This window comes from Pleurodeles waltl, chromosome 1_2 (genome assembly GCF_031143425.1).
Source record: "Pleurodeles waltl isolate 20211129_DDA chromosome 1_2, aPleWal1.hap1.20221129, whole genome shotgun sequence".
NCBI lineage: Eukaryota > Metazoa > Chordata > Amphibia > Caudata > Salamandridae > Pleurodeles > Pleurodeles waltl.
In genome coordinates, this window is record NC_090437.1 from 1,322,162,606 (window position 1) to 1,322,175,031 (window position 12,426).

Here is a 12,426-nt window from a genome sequence, read left to right on the forward strand (position 1 = left end):
GAAATCTAAAGCCACATGATCTGCAAGTTGTAAATGGACTTGCTAGTATAGTACTCATGTGCCATACATGAGTGTTTATACTAGGTTCCGACCAAACGTTCACTTATTCACATGTCTGTGTAACATACTGGTAGCATCAGTCCTAGGTACCTTATTCACAAACCCATGCCTGTGTTTGAAGGTGGGGGGGTGGAGAAACAACTAACAATTCCAAACAACATGGACACCCAGGAGTCTATAGAAAGCTGGACATGTGTTTGGCTCTACACACACACCACAGGTAAGGTCTATCAACAAATAGGAGACAGCAAACCCTTGACCAATCCTAGCGCCACACATGTCAGGAAATGCAGACCTTTGTCCACATCATATACTTCCAGTTAGGCATGACTTACAACAGACACAGAGTTGCAAGAACACCCATAATCATGATTTGCATGCACACCATTGCACTCAAGTGCCACATACTTGTAGCACTACATGTGGAGCTACATGCGGCTAGGAAGTTCAACCTACATTTTAATAAGTACTTTGGTGAATAGGTAATCAGAAATCTGTTGGAAAGCGATTTGCTGTCCCAATTTGGGAGAATGTGGGTCTTACAGGCAGACTAAATCTGAGATGAGTTCCAGTGCGACTCTTGTTGATGCAAGTGTAATCCACATGACTCACCCCAGTTCTCATTGCGGGCCCTACAGGAATGACCTACAATCCCTAGATAATACAATAGGATAAGCATTGGCCAACTAAAAAATGGTGAGAAACTGAAATCCCACTCATGGAACAAGATAAATGATGGGCCAGCGCTTCATACCTTGCTATGTGTTCAACACACAGGAGTCCATCACACATCACTGGCAAACACAACACATAACAGACATATCAGCACTTACTGGAGTGGTCGGGGTCCTCAAATTAAGCCATCTCTCCCACAGTGTAGGGTGCCGGTCCACCTGTAAGGCATTGAAGGAAGAAATGTGCTCAAAATCTGTGCACTGACCAACAATTCCAAAGACAAAAACTATGTGTAAGATGACATAAGTAATTAAAGCCATTCAGACAGGATGATACTGCATCTAACATGTACATAGCATGGGTCTCCTGTGACAATTACACACATATCTGCACACATGCAGTGGCCCTAAATATCATGTGCTGGAAAACATGTTTCTTCATTAGTGAGCAGAAATAATAATGGAGTGTAATCGTCTGATCATGTGCATCCAAGAGAGACATCCAAAGCCTGGTTACTTGAGGACTGCATTACCAGTCAAAAAGCCTATGTGGCCATGACACGTTTATGACACATAGGTACAATGTACAGAGGGGCAGGGACTTTTGTAAGCCCTCATGTTGTTACAGTTTCTTCATTTGATGTGGCCCAGCAATGGTGATTTGCACCAAACATAGAGATAAGAACCCATGTGCATACCTTTGGACTGCCATCCCTAATTGGAATGTGGCACAACAAACTCCAAATACCAGTGTAAGATGTTAGCTGAGGGCACCTTACACCTTTTCCCGATGTTTTCAAATCCATATCTGACATGTATCCAAAATGATGAAGGACCACAATAATCCCTAACATTCATAGAACTTCCAAAAACGCTTTCCTTACACACTCACCAGACACACATGAGACACATGTCTGGGCCACATTGCTATCATCAATTGACGTGAAGCCAGCACTCATTTTCTGCATCATGTAGTGTTTCTAAAGTCAGTCTAGCTATTGCGTCAACAAAGGTTGCCAATATTTTAGTAAATCTATACTTCACTGGCAAATGTGACCTATATAGACATGATTGGCTCCTATTTTGTGTTGCTGTCTGACACAAAGGCGGCACCAAATTACATTAAGCAAAAATATTCGGTAAGTTTGCAGAGCACGTGCTTCCTGACAGCTAGCAATTGTGGTCCTTCACATAGTCTATCAATGACCCTGTATGTTTCCGCAGCATTCCACACAGTCAGCAACTTAGCCGGCAGATATTGTACAAATCATATGATGTCACTACAGAGCTTTTTATGGTGCAGATTTACATGGTTTGTACTCACCAACAGTGCCACCAATCACTATTCCCAGGTGGTCCAGCAGATCTTGCTCCCTGGTGATGATGTCAGCCTAGCGGTGCTTCAGCTGCTGGTCATTCCTCTGGCTCCCATACATGCGCTGCAAGTGGTGCAGCACCTTTCCCCACCGGATTCGTCACGCCTCAGTGTGATACCTCTGTATCACCTTGCCCCCTTCCTCGATCATCAGTGGGAGGAAATGGCACACCAGCCATATAAACCCCCCAAGCTCCTCCTCACCCATCCTGCCAAGACGTGGGGAATAGGGAATAAAGAAGAAGAAAGGAGAAAAGGGGGAAAGTAGAAGTACAAAAAATAAGTAAACTTAACAACTAAAAGAGGCCAACTATCCCCAAACTAGCACTACCCACAACAGACTCCCACAAACAACAAATACAATACAATACCGGACAATTGTAAACAAAACACACTAAGACAGTATACAACAACAATAATTATTTCACAAAGTAACAAGTAATGTAGCGCACAGGACACAAAAGCACAAAATCACTGGACAACACTCTGAACACAGCCACACAGTCTAGAAGAGTCACAGACTGCAAAGTGAAAGTGAAAGTACACCCACTGTACATAATCTGTAAACAGGATATCCTATTACATCACTTCCTGCATAAAATTAGGCCGCATCCAAATAATAGTAAATAGTCTTTACAATTATTTGGATGCAGCCTAATTTTCAGTCCTGTGCATCGAAAAATATGACTCACAATCTGTATGCGTGAAAAAATATGACGCATAACGATAAAAACGTCAAAATTTCACGGCATGAACCGGTTTTGGGTATTTTTTTCCATTTTAATGTAGTGTTACATTTGGGACACAACTGAGATAGGCTGATGCACCCACTTTGGTGTTGATGGTGCATGTTCACATGTGAGACATCATACTGCAGCGGACCATGACCCGCTACTTCCTTAACAGGATTTTGACGCTTGGCTGACGCACTAGATGGCCATATGTGTGGCCTACATATATGTATTGCACAATTTGGGCATGGTTGGCATCAGGAGAGGATAGCAAGGTGACGCACATGAGTACAATACCTCAATGCCTATGGCTCAATGTGTGTGCAGTGGCTACTAATGTATTAGTCGACCCAGTGTGTGTGCATCACAAGATGCATTATCGCAAATATGCTTGTATGAATGTGAAGTCAATGTGTCCAAACCTTAGATGCAAGTCATTGTGGAAATGAGAGAGGACATGTGCTAATCATACATGTTGCAACATCTGTTGTGTGCACTTCTAAGATTTGGGGTAACGTAGACACCACAAATGACAAAGCATGCACCAGGTAGATGGCAGACTCTTGTTCATGTCAATGGTCCACAAGTTGCCCATCCCATGTCCTAGATTTTTGGTAACTGCTTCCTAGGCCCTTGTTGGTGAACCCACAGTGAGTCAGGCACATGCATAGACGAAGTGGGTACCATGTAATTGGCCCAGACAGCCAAAGGTGAACCACAAATGTAATATGACGCCACCGTTGAGGTCATATAACTGAGCCACAACTCTCCAGTGGCAGTGGTGGACCAGCAGACGAGGCAGCACGTGTCCACATTTTTCCAGTGATCAATTGCACAGAGGTCTCTTGTTCATGTATGTGGTCCAATGTTGATCCTGTATATTTTTAGGGGTGTATGTTGTCACAGTTACGTCCAGGTCTCATCATGAGTCAGTGGCAGCTATTCCTGTATCTACTGAGTATCCTTCGGAGATGAATGTGAGTAAAGTCAATGAGGACATGAGAACCTCCATGAGGATGGTCCCACCCTGTCACTGAAGACGTGTTATTAGACTGTCAACAGGGCAACCTTGGTGTGCTGAGTGAGATAATGTCTCAAGTGTCATGTTCCGGCAGGTGTCATTACAACATTTGTACACAGGTTGGCCTCTAAAATTCCCTTTGCATCTGGGAACATCATAACCTCTGTGCTGATTATTCTCGCAGCTATTCACCATGCACGGCCCATCAATATGTTGTGAGCAATGTGATTCAGCGTGTGAACTGTCAGGGTCCTAACATGTGTGGACTTTTCATGGACATTATCAGAGGTAGCTGGTTCTGCTGGAGGCACCGTACCCAATCCCTGCATACAGCCCTGGTACACTGTCACACTTTGTCGTTCATGCATACATGAGACCCAGACAAGGGATGGGCCATGATTTTGGTATTCAAAGACAATTTAACAAATATGGTACAATTAAAAGGCAGATGATGCTATACAATCTATTTGGGTATGCATTGATGAAGCACATGACAAAATACCCTCTGAGGAATGTGAGGTTTGCGAAAGCAAGTGTGGTACATATGTAACCGCAAGGAATCTTTAGGGTAATGCACAGACAGGAGCCAGTCAGGCTGACAGGATGCAGGGTCAATCAGGATCCAGCAATTTCGCAAGTTACAAAATCAGTGGTCTGACTAAGACTGGTCAGAGGAAGAACAAGACAGTTGACATGGAAAACTGTGTATGTCCTGTGTTTTTGAAGGTGACACATGAACCCAAGGGCTGTGTTACACGGCTTAATTACTAGCAATGCATAACGTTGTATTTGACAAAATGGCAACTTCTATGCTGTTCTAGGCATCAGCAGGGGCAGTGCATGTTCAGATGGGTGGTGTGCATGGAGGTGATGACAGGTGTGTGCTGCATCTGTTTCTCACAAGTCCTGTATGTGATTATTGAATTCAAATGGCCAACAGTACCTTTCACATGTGAAGCAATCTACAGGTGCTAACAGGGCACAGAAACTACAAGCCAGTGTATTAATTGACCTGACGTCCATGCAGTCAGATGTACTATGACAATGGCATACCATAGGGAAGGGTGTAGCACACTGGATTACTATTGTTTGTCTGTCTGTGTAGAGGAGGGAATATCAGGGTACACATATTACTATTCCAGGGACCTCTTCAGACAGGTGGGTTGCGACCAGGAGCATGGGTGTGTCAGAAGTTAGGAAATGGGCTGACATGTACATGGAATGTCATGTGCGCAATGCTTGTCATATGTGTGGCACTTGTGCTGTCTATGTTCTGCTTATATGGAACTCTAGTCACAGATAGTCCTTGCAAAGATTGGATGCAGTTGCACTTACTGCTGTCAAGGGTCTGGTCATACATTTCTGTTACCAATGCAATAGCACATCAACTGCCTCATGTACGAGGCTTGTTTTCCCCTTATTGAGTGATGGCGTCTTAGTTGTGTGCCAGATGCTGCGATGAACCATGTTTCCAACATGTATGTGTGAAATAGGTGTGGTCCTCTGCTATTGCCCTTCAAAGGTGAAATGTACAGGATATATGTCATGTACAGTGTTTGTGTATGTGACTGTTGTATGATACACATCACAATTGCTCTGGGATTTTCTGTGTCCTGATCGGTATATCAGCAATGCTCCATCAGGCTACACTGTTATTCTGATAGTTAGAGATAAAGGTGAGCAAAAATGATTACCCAGACCATGATATGGTGATTATTATCGGTGTTTATTCACATTAGTTAATACAGTGGTGATTATTTTTAAAAGAAATTGTTCACAATTTGTTGCCGCCTACGCAATCCAGCAGACGCGTTTTGTTGTTCCCCCTCATGTTTCAGGCCACCATCCTCCTCTTACTCCTCTATAGGCATGTTTGGCTCTGGTTCCAAGAGGGGAATGTTCCTTCTTATGCAAATGTTGTGGAGGATGGCACATGTTAGAATGATCTTACAGACCATTTCAGGGGAATATAGGAGGCTACCACCAGTGATGTCGAGGCACCTGAATCTCGACTTGAGGATGCCGAAGGTCCTCTCGACTATGCTGCGTGTCCTCCTATGTGCGTCATTGTAGGCACGCTCTGCTGCAGTGCTTGGGTTGCCAAATGGTGCCATTATCCATGGCTGGATCCCATGCCCCTGATCAGCTGAAAAAGAAAATGATTGGGATCATGTTGATGTAGCTTGCCCCATTGATATCACCTTGCATGGCAGTAGGTGTCTTGTGTTGTCTGTGACTCTTTTGTGATATTGTGTTGCTTCCTAGGCTTCTAGGTGTTGTTTCCCTGGCTGAACGAGTGTTTGACTGCTGACCGGTTGTCAGCAGTATGTTTTGGGATTTGCAGTACAATGTGCACTCCCTAGCATTGTGACTTGTGATACAGGTGTCCCTGTGTCTTCACTGGGGGTGAGATGATAGTTCAATACACAGATTCATTTTGACAGGGTTGTTAACACATTCACATCTATGTACGCTGGACATCCCATACCTTTAGACGTATGCAATGGATTAATTTAAACATCATTGAGACGCTTACATTTTCAAGGTGACAATTAGGCAAACCACTCCAAACGTTGTGATCATTGACGTCTTAACATTAGACTGTACACTCATTTCAGATGTGTAACAGATTCAATGCTGACCTATGAAACATGGCTAGCGATGTCACGACCTCAGTGTGTTCCTGTCCACATGTTGCTGTTGTGGTGTATGTGTTGTGTGTCCTAAAGGGTTGCTGTGCAGTGTGTATATAAGTAGGTTTTTGTACTTACCAACAAGTAGTCCATTGCCACACTGTCCATCCTGGAAGTGTTGATTGATGGTAGAGTGACGGAAGATGAATGAGTCATGGACACTCCCAGGATATTTTGCCATGATGTTTGGTGATCAATTCTTGGTGATCGACAATGGCCTGCACATTGATGGAATGTGTGTCCTTCCTGTTGCGGTAGAGGTGTTCAGTTGCAGCAGGTGGCACAAGGCGTACATGTGTGCAGTCGATTGCACCAAGGACATGTGGGAAGCCACTAATGAGGTAAAACCCCGGTAAAACCCCTGTTTTGTTTCCTGCTGCTTCTGCAGTGTGTTAGGGAAGCAGATGTGGCGGGGTGTGAGTCCAATGATGGCATCCAGTACTTTGGGCAAAAAGGCAGAGAATGATGGCTGTCATATTCCGGCAACCAGGGCACCAGTTGTTTGAAAAGAGCCACTTGCCAGCATGTGAAGTACGGCAAGCAGCTTGGTTTCTGTTGGGATGGTGCGGGGTGTCAGAAAGGTGGGTGCCAACTATGGCTCAATGTTGCGCAGCAGCTGCTGAATGGCCTGCCAGTTCAACCTGTACCTCTGGATGATGTCATGTTCCCTGAGGCCATGAAGGGTTGTTCTGGTGCGGAATAACCTCTCCTGCCTTCTGCACTGCCTTTGGGGTCCCTGCTGGTGTCGTGGTAGCTGCTGTTGTTGTTGCTGGGCTCTGCGTCTGCGTGCACGCTGGATGAGAAGCACCTCCATGTCTCCCTTTGCTGCTCTGCTGCTCTGCTGTTGCTTCTGTGTGTTCTGATTAAATACAGGTGTGTTTGCCCCATTTGAATGCCTGCCCTGACCCCGGCGTTAATTTTTTACGCAAATCGGGCTGTGGGTCATTTTCTGGCTCCGCCTCCTGGCCGTGCGGCATTTTTGCCCGAAAGCATAAGTACGACGCACGGCCGTTTAAGTAATTTTTTGGACGGGAATGCCTACCTTGCAATATGGGGCAAGGTTTGCGCTGAATGTGCGTCAAAATTTTTGTCGCACATTCAGCGTAGACAGAGTATAAATATGCCCCCCAGTGTTTTCTTGGAGCCAAGTATGTATGCACCCATTGCGACCATATCTACAACACTCAGTCAAATCACCATTGTGAAATGCACTGTAAAATGTGTCAAAGGGATGGATGCACTGTGACGCCGAGCAGAAGGTGAGATGTCGTACTTGTAATCTGTTATGTCACTCGCAAATCTGCTTGAGCATACACAACATGTTTGTTTGTTGCCACCTTAAAACAGACAGTAGGGAAGTGGGTGTTTCATAGCCAATGATCATATATGAAAAGGCATGAAATGTCTCAGGTGTAAGATGTCTTTTCATTGAGCCAAACTTCAACGGGGATACTATGATGAAACTACGGGAGCCGAACAGCAGCTATGATGTCAGGTATATGATGCCTGCTGGGAAAGAGAGCTTTCTACAATGGTATGGTAGAAACCGTGAAAATAAGTTTCATTTTCAAACAGTTGAAAGCGTACTGTCAGGCTGATATAATGATCTCACAAAAAGCATTCAATCTCTTCAGAGACGTTGTGTTGGAGATCAGCAAACAGGTAAGGATTTTGAAACCCAGCACACCAAGATGACAAAATACACAGAATACATAAATCTTTTTCAGCATATCACACTGGCTTCCATGTGTATGTCTATCTACAAGCACATGTTTTTAAAACCTGAAAGCATAGCTCTTGTACCACCATACCTCTATAACAGTAAAAGGAAGCGTTATTCAACCCCTTCTATCTAATGGCTCATGTACGTCTCTGACAATGAAAACATCTTCATTCAGCACGCCTTACAGGATAGTGAATACCATTTGGGGCCTTATTACCTAGACGGTTACACTGTAATTAATGGTGTGCCAACGGCCTTTGAATACAACGGGTGCGTTTACCAGGACTGTCCTCGTTGTTACAAACCCTGTAGGAAAGTACCCTCATTTTGTCATGGTTACCCATACTTTTTGCCTGCTGTCAGTATGTTTTGACTATGGTCACTGGGGTCCTGCTAACCAGGACCACAATGACTGTGCTCTATCCCTCTAGCTTTGGTTGTTCCTGACTTAGTTCACCCCACAATTGGCATGCTGGTGCCCCATGTAAATTCCTAGTATATGGTACAGAGGTACCCATGGCATTGGGGCACCAGGGGTTCTCCATGGGCTGCAGCGTGTATTGTACCACCCATGGAGCCCTTACAAAATGTGTCTGCAGGCCTGCCATCGCAGCCTACATGAAAAGGTGCACGCACCCTTTCACTACAGGTCACTGCACCAGGTCACTGTAAGTCACCCTTATGGCAAGGTCTCCTAGACTAGAGGGCATGGTGCAAGTACCTGTGTGTGAGCAGAGGTGCCCTTAAAAACTCCACCTCCATTTTCCTGGACTTCATAAGCACGGGGATTTCATTCTACCTGTGTACTGGACACCTGTGTCCTGCTACATAATGGTAACTCTGAACCTGGGCATGTTTGGTATCAAACATGTTGAAATCATAAAACCAATACTGGCAACAGTATTGTTTGTGTGATTCCATGCACTCTGGGGGTTCCTGAGATTACCCCCAGCATTGCTCCTACCAGTTTTCTGGGATTTTCCGGCCAATCTGCGCTGCTACCAACCCACAGACAGGTTTAGGGCCTCTTGCTGCTTAGGCTGCTCAAGCAGAGGAAGGCAGAACAAAGGATTTCCTTCAGGAGAAATAGGTGTTACAGGCTGGGGAGGGGTAGCCTCCCCAAGCCACCGGTATGCTTTCAAGAGCACATTTGGTGCCCTCCTTGCATAAACTGGTTTACACCTGGTCTAGCATGACACTGGACAATGGAAAGGGGAGTGGCTACTCCCTTGTCCATCACCACTCCAGGGGTGGTGCCCAGAGCTCCTCCAGGTGGCCACTTGATTCTGCCATCTTGAATCCAAGGTGAGCAGAGGCCCCTGGGAGCATCTGAGTGGCCAGGTCAGGCAGGTTATGTCACAATCCTCTCCTGATAGTTGGTCACCATGTTAGGTGACCAATCGGCCTTCCTGGGCTATTTAGGGTCTCCCTCTTGGGTGGGTCCTCAGATTCAATGTGCAATATTCCAGTACTACTCCTCTTCATCTTTTACTTCATCTTCTGGCCACTGGGACTGCAACTGAACCCTCTAGGAACTGACAATCTGCAACTCCCGCAATGACTCCATTTTGCAACATAGCTTCTCTGGCTCCTTTCAGCAACTGAAATTTTTCTCTGGCTGTGCATCCTCTCAGGATGACGAGTCTTCGGCCTGCATGGAAAGCAAGAAGGAATCTCCCTTGGAGTCACTTCCCTGCACCCACAGGCACCAACCACAACAATGCCCGGATGCATGGATCTTCTCTCCTGTAAAACTGCATTCCTACAACACAAGTGGAGGTCTGGAGTGGTCTAACCTTGGTCCCCTCTACCATCTTTCCAACTTGGGAGACGGTGTGCCCTTTCCTCTCCTTGCAGGACAGTACCCCTGTGCACTATGACTCTTGCAGCTACCGAGGCTTGTTGGCTCTTCTTCCAAGGGATCTTTAGGCTCAGTCTAACCCTGGATTCCAGCACTCCACCCTGCAAAGCACAGACTCCTGCCTGCTGCTCCAGCAACATGGGACTCCTCTCCAGGTGTGCTGAGTGGGCCTTACTGTGACTTCTGTTCTTGCTGCCTGTGAGTTGCCTGTAGTGCTGCCTCCTTGTCATCTGATTCTCCTCACTGGTGAGTGTCACCTGGGACTCTCCTCCTTGGCTTAAGTCCCACTGGACCTTCCTGGTCCCCAGCAGCTCTGCAACTCTTTATCTGCGATTCTTGCCTTTGCCAATGCTTGTTGGTGGTTTTTCCACACCACTGACTGACTGTAACTTTTCTTCCTTCGAGGGACATCAGCTGCATTTTTCTTCCTTCGAGGGACATCAGCTGCATTACTTCTGGGACTCCTCTCTGGCTCCAGTGCTGCACAGCTGACTCTGTGTCTTCTCCATTTACCTTGCCCTGTAACTCCAGAAGGGTGGGTAGTGGCTCCTGCCCCAACCGAACACTCCAACTCAAATTGGATATGGTCCCCTTCATTTGCAGGTCCACTTCTGCCAGTATCCACCCTTAGTTTCCCAGGGGTGGTGCCCAGAGCTTCTCCAGAGGGTTCCTTGATTCTGCCATCTTGAATCCAAGGTGGGCAGAGGCCTCCGGGAGCAGCTGAGTGGCCAGGTCAGGCAGTTGATGTCAGAGCCCCCTCCTGATAGGTGGTCACCTGGCTAGGTGACCAATCCCCCTTTCAGGGCTATTTAGGGTCTTTCTCTGCTGTGGGTCCTCAGATTCGGCTTGCAAGATTTCAGCAGGACTCCTCTGCAACTTCTACTTTGACGTCTGCCCACCGGAACAGCGACTGGACCCTCCAGGAGCATACAATCTGCATCCTCAACGAAGACTCTGCTTGCAACATTGTTTCCTCCTAGCCCAGAGGGCAGGGTGCAAGTACCCTCTGAGTCTGGCAAGTCTTCAGTCTGCACAAGAAGAAAGAAGGGCTCTCCCTTGGAGTGAAGGAGTCACTCCCCTGCATCCGCAGGCACCAACTGCAATGAAGACCTGCTGCGTGGATCTCCCCTCATCCTGAGTGGTGTGGATCCTGCATCACGGGTGGTGGTCTGGAGTGGTCCCCTTGGTCCTCTCTACAAGCTGTCCAACTTTAGTGGAGGTAAGCCTTTGCCTTCCCATGCAGAACAGTACTCCCATGCACACCAACTCTTGCAGCTCCCAAGTCTTGTTGGTATATCCTCCAAGGGATCTTCAGACTCCGTGTAGCCTGCGGTGTGGGACTCTTCTTCGGTTGTGCTGTGTGAGCCTATCTGTGACTCCTGGTTTATTGCCCAGTAGGTCCTCTGTGGGGGCTGTCTTTTCTTCTCTGCCTTGCTCATGGCCTGGTATGGGACATCAATTGCATCCTCCAGGAACTCTTCACCAACCCCAGGGCTGCATAGCTGACCATCTTTGTCCTACTGTCAACCAACTCCTGCAACAAAATATGGGTGGGTAGTGGCTCATGCCATCACTGGACTCTTCTGTGACTTCTGAACTTGGTCCCCTTCTTCCATAGGTCTTCCTCTACAGGAACTCACAGCTGATTTCTTGCAATCTTGTCTGGGTGTTGCATTCTCTTCTTTTTAGTCCTTTTGGGTGGTTTGGGGAAACTCCAGTAACTTACTCCTTTATTCCTGGTCACTGGGGAACCCTGTGGTACTTACCTGTGGTTTTCCTAGTTCATCCAACTCCCTTCTACACATCACATTTACCTAGGTGGGAGTCCTGCATTCGTGTTCCATTTTCTTAGTATATAGTTTGGGCTCCGCCTAAGGTCACTACTGTCTATTGCTATTGCACTGCTTTCGAATGCTTTTTATGCCTATTTCTGATTACCAGTGTGTTACTTTTTGGCAATTGTGTCACTAAAGTAAAGTACCTTTATTATGGTAACATTGAGGCCTTCATTACAACTTTGGCGGTCTTTACTGAAGACTGCAATGGTGAGGGGCACCAAAAGACCACCGCGGAGGCGGCAATCAGCCCGCCGTATCATGAGTCACAAAACCACCAGAAATTCAACCTCACCAGAACCAGCGAATGAGGGAGAGAGTCAGTTCCACCACCCTCACCGCCACGCCTACAACAAACCGCTCTCTAAATTACGACCCACGAATCATCACAGTGGTCCATCAAAGGTGGTAACCCATCGGCAGCGTGGACCACCCTGTTCGATTTTGCCACTT